Source organism: Crocuta crocuta, unplaced genomic scaffold (genome assembly GCF_008692635.1).
Source record: "Crocuta crocuta isolate KB4526 unplaced genomic scaffold, BGI_CrCroc_1.0 scaffold374, whole genome shotgun sequence".
Lineage (NCBI taxonomy): Eukaryota > Metazoa > Chordata > Mammalia > Carnivora > Hyaenidae > Crocuta > Crocuta crocuta.
In genome coordinates, this window is record NW_027532613.1 from 2,603,989 (window position 1) to 2,611,111 (window position 7,123).

Here is a 7,123-nt window from a genome sequence, read left to right on the forward strand (position 1 = left end):
TACCTGTGACCCATTCACAGGCGGCCAGGCGAAGGCCTCTGTGGCCGTGATAATACCCACGCTAACATTTCCGCGGGACCCTAGAGCTTGCAAGAAGCTTTGAAACTGATCATTTTATTAGGTTCTTCCACCGCTGGCTGAAATCAGCTACGCCAGCCCCTAGTGATTAAATTATTGTTCATGATTAAATTGAGGATCAGAGAAGTGACTCATCGGGGGGAACTGGATCATCCTTCCCCGTGTCAGACACCTGCACGGTTAGACGAGATGGGCCGGTGCTGACGATTGGCCTCTGGTCTGCCAGGCCCCACTGTAGGCCCGGCCAACCCCCGGCTGCAAGAATGGAGGCATCTGGGAGCTGTTGTAGCCTTAGAATCTACCGGGGAGCTACAGGCCAAGCAAGCCTTCTCTTTCTCAAAGGTTCCAAGGGAAGGGTCAAGGTTGCTATAAATCCACGGGGCGTCTGCTGAAAAGACTTTACCCAAAGTTGCCTCCCAGGAGCCCTCGACATTTTATCTCAGGGCTGGTGGGTGGGAACTTCATGTTGGGTATGGCTGGAGTCTCTCTAGATTATTCAGGGCTTTGGGGGCCACAGAGAAATGGGGGCCCCTCATCACTGCCCCGGTGTGTTGCCTGAACCCTCACACAGCTCAACCCTACCTCTTTGGCAAGTGTAGCTGAATTCTAATGCTGCAGTCTTTTTTTTTTATGTTTATTTTTGAGAGAGAAAAAGAGAAAGAGAGTGGGGGAAGGGCAGCAAGAGACTGAGACAGAGAATCTGAAGCAGGCTCCAGGCTCTGAGCTGTCAGCACAGAGCCCGACGCAGGGCTCGAACTCACAAACCACGAGATCATGACCTGAGCCGAAGTCAGACGCTTAACCGACGGAGCTACCCAGGCGCCCCGCCTGAGGCTGCGGTCTTAATGATATTAGCTGCCCTTTATTAAGCATCTACCTCTTACTGGCCCCTTCATTTGTATTTTCTAAGTTAATTTCCCAACCTCTCCAGTGAGACGGCAGTCATTGCCTCCGTTCTGCAGATGAGAAGACCAAGGTTCAAAGTGATTGCACTGTCAAGGTCACACTGCTGGCAAGGGCTGGGGGTGGGACTGAAAGCCAGAGTTGTCTGCCTGTCTGATTAAAAGAATTAAAAAACAAAACAAAACAAAACAAACCCCAGCAGGCTGCATTGACTCCTCTCTTTAATTCCCAGGATAATTCCTCTTTATATTCTGGTCATTGCTGCTTGGAAAAGCCTTGGGGACAGGGATGGGATGGGGAGCGGTAGGCAGTGCCCACCGCTGTGGCTGCCCTGCCCACCTACTTCCGTCACGTGGGAGAGGAAGTTAGGGGCTCTGTCCGGGACCCCAGCCTGTGCCTGTGGCAGGGAAGGCGCCTCTCTGCTCCTTTCTGTGCCTCTGAGTGAAACGCCAGGAGTCCAGGCAGGGCAAGGTGCTGTCCCCGTTGGTGGCCCCACACCCCACGGAATGAGAGGAGACGCAAGGGAAGATCTGGAGGAAGGCAGGCTGGACTGGCCCGAAGGGGTGAACCCCCGTTCTCGGCCACCCTGCTCTGCTCCACCCGGAGTCCAGCACGCCCTGTCCCCCTCGGAGCTCGCTTCAGCTGAGCAGGCTGATGTCCTGGAGACTCACCCCCAGAGTGCCATTTTCTGAAAACGTAGTTGACTGAGGGCACTCAGGACTCTGAGGACACATGCGTGTGGCCTGGACCTCCACTTCCCTGTTTAGAAGGTTGTGAGCGCTTTGCGTGAGGCCCGGCAGACACCAGTCTGAGACCTGACAGCCGGAGGGGTGCGACCCTGGACATGCCCTTGAAGGAGCCCTGTCTGCAGCTAAGATGAAGATCCCCGTCCCGTAGGGGCTTCTGGGACCCCGGAGCCGAAGACCTTCCCCCTCCCACTCTCAGGGCCAAGCTCCCCCTGGACTCAGCTCCTTGTAGAAGGAGGAGTCTGAGTTCTGAAGCAGACGGATCTGTGCCCATAAGCCATGGCGGGGAACCTGAGTCAGTCACGCAACTTCTCTGGGCCTGTTTCTTCATCCAAGACACAGAAACAATATCGCATCTCACAGGCTGTTGTGCAGATGAAGTGAAATGATATGTGCACAGTGACCAGCACGGAGTAAGAGCTTGGTAGCTCTTCCATTTGTCATTCCCTTCTGTCCTACAGGCTGAGCCACCGTCCTGGGATGGGGACACACCTAAGGCTGGCGTGTCACCCAGCTTCAACCGCCATCACCTTATGGCCGATTTTACCCCCTTATATTCTGTTCACATCCATGCCAGACATCGCATGCTTGCATCGGTGAATAGTTCAGTGTGCGCCCCCGCAGCAGACCCTACCCAAACTAACCGGAACGCTACCGCCACACCTAAGAGTTGTTAGCAGTGACCAAATCTACTCTTCAAACGTTCAGTTGCGTCGTGAATGTCAAGGATCTTTAACAGTCGGTTTCTTTGAATCAGGATGCACGTAAGTTCCCCACATTATAATTGGCCGATTCACCGTTCAAGTTTCTTTTATTATATTTTCCACAGGCTGGATTTGGCTGATTGCATCCCTTCAATTTGCCTTTGAGGTACAGACACGAAGGAGGTATTTGTTCCCCCAGCCGTTTAGGAAAGGGCTCTTTTCTCCTTTGTGGAAAAGAAATGTCCCCACCATCCCCAGGGCCAGCCTGCTGTGAAAGGATGGGAGGGACGTGGGGAGAGGGGCTTCCCCAGGCTTCCCAGCCACGTGATGGCGGATTCACCTGCTGTGTGGACTCACCCACTCTTTGTTTTCGTGAACAGGGGTGTCTCTTCATAAAGCAAAGCAATTTTCTGCCAAACAGCAAAGACTGTTTTTCCTTCTTCCAGAGCAATAAGGGCCAGGATTTGTCTCCCTCTTGGCTTTCAAGAGCATGTTTTCTCAGTTCTTTCCTGAAATTAAAGTAAAGGTCAAGGAGGCTGGTCTGAGACCTGCCCTTCTCCTCTCCGGCTCCTGCTGGTGAGTCTGGCTAAGCGTGTACCTGCCCCCTGGGCTCCGTGACCCGGCCCTCAAGGGCAAGCTCAACTCCCCAGTTCTCGTCATCCCGGCGGGGGTGGGGGATTGGGAAGGGAAGAAGAGAGAAAGAAAGTGTGTGTGGGGGGGACACAGTGCCAGCCTGTGGGCTCCATTCTGAATTTAGACCTGAACCGTTTCTAGAAGCTTCCTTCTCCCCACTGCGTTCCCTCCCTTGGGGAGGGGGCCTCGGCCCCACGCCCTCCGCCCCTCTTCCCACCTGCCAGTTTTCTCGCACGGCACGTGCAAGGACCCAGTGATCCGCCCCGGCCCTGGCGCCGTGATGAGCTGCGAGGATTTTTAATCAGAAGGCAGGACACGCACGCACGCAGAGAACAGTACCGCCACCACCCCGCTTAGCAGTGCTGGAGCGTTCTCTCCCCACCCCCTCCCCACACTGAGTCACTCCCAGCTAACAGTTAATTAATTTGTGACACTTTGACAGTTTGTGAGGAGACATTTTTACGGAGCCTTCAAAACGCACAGGGATGGGACTGTCAGGCAGATGCCCTTCCTGCCTTCGCTGGGTCCCTCCAGGCCCTGGCCCGCCTCACCCTACCGTGAGGCCCAGGGCCGCCAGCCCTGAGTGAGCCTGGGAGAGGTCGTGCTCCTCTGTCCCAGCCTCTGGGGCACTCCACGCGCCCAGTGACCTGTGGGCAGACCCGGGTGCCTGGCCACCTGGAGAAGAAGAAGAACACAGAGCGGAGGTGGGGAGGCCCCAGTCACGCTCAGCCCTGGTGTCTTTGTGCTTCTGGAGAAGGTTCCCACGCAGGGGCCCCTTCCCACAGCCGAGGAGCCGTGTGTGTTCCAGCCTCTCCCTGAGGCCCCCCTTCCCTGCGGCTCCTTAGGTGAGCGGGGAGTCTCAGCTACACGCACCGTGCTCCCTAGGGGTCACAGCTGCTGGCTGGTCCTGTGTGAGCATGGCTCCCGCCATCTTGGCCTGCTGGGACTTCACTCCAACTGGGGGGTGCTAATCTAGAAACTGCGAACCCCTGCCCACCCCCCCCGGACTTCTGGGAGCCCAGAAGTCATCCCCACCAGGTCTGCGCATCCCTTCCCACAGAATTCATGTTCTCTCTCCACCTCCCCACACACCTACTCTACACACCTACACACGCCTTGACACACGTGCATTCTTTTCCTTTCAATGGCCTGTAACCCCGTGTGCCCCAGTGATGGCACACTTGGGGGATTCCTTGAATGCACCCCAGCCAGCTGCCACCGTGACCCAGACCCAGGGGGCCAGAGAGTGATCTCAGGGGAGGCTCCGGGCGCCCCTGGAGAAGGAAACAACCATCAGGGACTAGGAAACACTGGCCCCTTCACACTTGAGTGCGGCACCAGCCCCCACGGCTGCCTCGCAGACACTGGCTGAGCGCCCAGCGTGGCGGCCACCATGCTGGAAAGCGAGACGACTGCGAAGAGACGCGATAAGTGTGATCCTTACACCAGTGGGGCTCACAGCCCGGCAAGAACAGACACTAAACCAATAATTAGGCGAGTGACTTAATTATATCGTGACGAGTGCCACCAAGGAGCACGCGTGCTGCGAGCCTTGTACGCGCTGGATGGCTCCGAGCTGGGGGAGGCGGAGGAGGCCGGCTGGGACTCCGGGGTCTGGAGCCCCGGAGGAAGGACTGGGCCTGGTTAGGGGCCGGGACACCGAAACCCAGGAGTGGGGAGCAGGCTGGTCTGCCGCTGGTAGCTCTGTGGCCTTGGTGACAGGACGTGGAGTGAGCCCCGGAAGCCAGCTTCCCTGTGCTGTGAGGCGGGAGGCACAGGCTGCCCGGCCACGCTTAGCTCCAGAGAGCCGCGGGGAAGCTCTGAGCAGGTGCCCGGCGGTCCTCAGGACCGTGCCCCCGCCTGGCGCGGTGTGCTGGCTCCAGACACAGCCAGCGGGCAAGAACGGCGAGTCCTCCAAGCTGCTGCACCCTTTCTAAGGAGACCTGGGCCGTCTTCTCCACAGATGGAAGACGTGAGCCTGCTGCCCGGTGGCTGCGTGGCCCCGTGCTTTGTCCCTCGCGGTCGGTCGGTGCAGGGTTCCGGGTTGGACTGAGCACGTTTGCCAGAGCTGGAGGGGGCACAGAGTGGGCAGTGTCAGTGTGTGGCCTGCCCTCCCCCTCCCCCGACCGTGGAAGGCTGGTTGCCCAGGTAACCCAGGTCACTTTGCCCAAACCTGGTCCCCCACGGCCGCCCTGAGGCTCTGAGCAGCTGAGGGAGTCCAGGAGGGACTAGGTACCCGGCCCCAGGCCCGAGCCCTAGGCATTGGTAGGTACAGGACCTCACCCGGGGCCCAGGAGGGGACGGTGCCTGTCCCCCACCACTGGGTAAAAAGAAATGGCCGTTTCTTCCCTCGAGAAGGACTCCGGAAAGCTGGGCCAGACGCAGCTCTCGCTGCGGATCTGGGCCTGCCTGGAGATGACAACACGCCTCACTTTGCTGACCTTCCCTCTTCATGCCTGGCCCGCGACGGCCAGGGCCCAGAAGGTTCTCCCTGCGGCCGCCTGGCCTAGGGCTCTGGGAATCCGAGGCCCTGGTTCCTCTGGGCCCAGGAAGTGAGGCCGTTAGTTAAAGACCCTTCTGGTTTCCCTTTGAAGTAGAATGAGCTGCAGGAACCCAGGGCACAGGCGCACCCCTAGGTCTTGGCCTGGACCTTCCTGCGGAGCAGCAGGGAGTGGCTAGAACTGCAGACCGGTCTGGGGGAGGAGGAACCCCTTCCTGCTCGCTCGCTCCCGGTGCCCCTCCAGTTCCAAGAGCTCAGGCAAGCTGCTTTTGAAATGCAAATGCCAGGTACCCCCCTCACTCCACCTTTTTTATTGAAATGCTTCAAGTTTCAGAAAAGAGGGAAAATGATGTGTTTAAGACAGCAGCGTCTCACCCGCCATGGAGCCTGATAAGGGATTGTTAAATTTTAATTAGACAATTTGACTCCTTCAAATGCCAGACCTTCTGGGGAGGCAGCACCAGGAAAACCAGGTTGCTTGAGTTTATTCTGCGCCCAGAGTTCCTCGAGCCTCACCTCGGGGCCTCGCTTCGGGCCCAGCAGCCCCATGTTTTGCTGGTGAAAGGACTCAATCTACAGAGAGGACAGAACCCTCTCCTCTCCCCTCCCAGACTGGCCAGCTTGCCTCCAGGGTCCTGCGTTACCCTGGGGACGAGGGATTCTGTAAGCCTCCAAGTGTTTCCTCAAGCAAAAGGTCAATTTATGGGGTCAGCCTTGAACTGTGGAATTTTAAAGGGGTTTTCTTCTTCCAACGAACTTGCGAACTTGCGAGAAGCTGGTTGTGTTTGCAGGCTGTGGAGCCTGCTGGGAGAATGGCTCACCTCCTTTCCACAGCCTCCACCCTCCCCTCCCCTACTCCCCTGCCCCAGGGCAGGGATGGTGTGAGTCCGTGGGCTGCCAGGGGCAGACTCTGGGCCAGCACGGCCCCAGATATCTGGGCTCTACGTTCCTCAACCAGAGAGCTAGCTCATTTTCAAATGAGGGCACCAACAGGCAATGGTAACATACGCAAAGCCCAAAGGGTAAGTGACGGAGGCCCTGGGGGCTGGAAATGACCGCTTCACCCTGGTAACCCGACACACCGTAGTTCCCTCCAGACATCTTGTCGGGGAAGGTCAGCTGTAGAGACAGACAGTAACACTCACAGCAGGCTGGATGTTAAGGAGAACTGACCACCAGGGTGGAAGAACCTGGAAGATCTTCTAGTAGACTGTTGCCCTTCTGAGCTGAGGCAGGGCCATGGAGGCTGGAGACAGATGTGGGTCAGGCATGGCCCGAGGTCTGTGGCCACCACACCGTGGTCGCCCCCATGCTCCTGGCTCCCTGCTCTTTCCTGTGCACCAGGGCAGCTGAGAGCGGAAGGCCAAGGAGGGCCCGGCGCACTCTGCCCGCATCTGCTGGGGAGGGTGACCGGGGGAGCTACGGCTGTCCCACCTTGCTGCACGGGGAAGATGAGGGTGGTGCTCTGCGGGGTGTGTGTGTGTGTGTGTGTGTGTGTGTGTGTGTGAGTGACTGCCTCTGCAGGGGTCTTTGTCAGCTCAGGCCGCCTTGACCTTGAC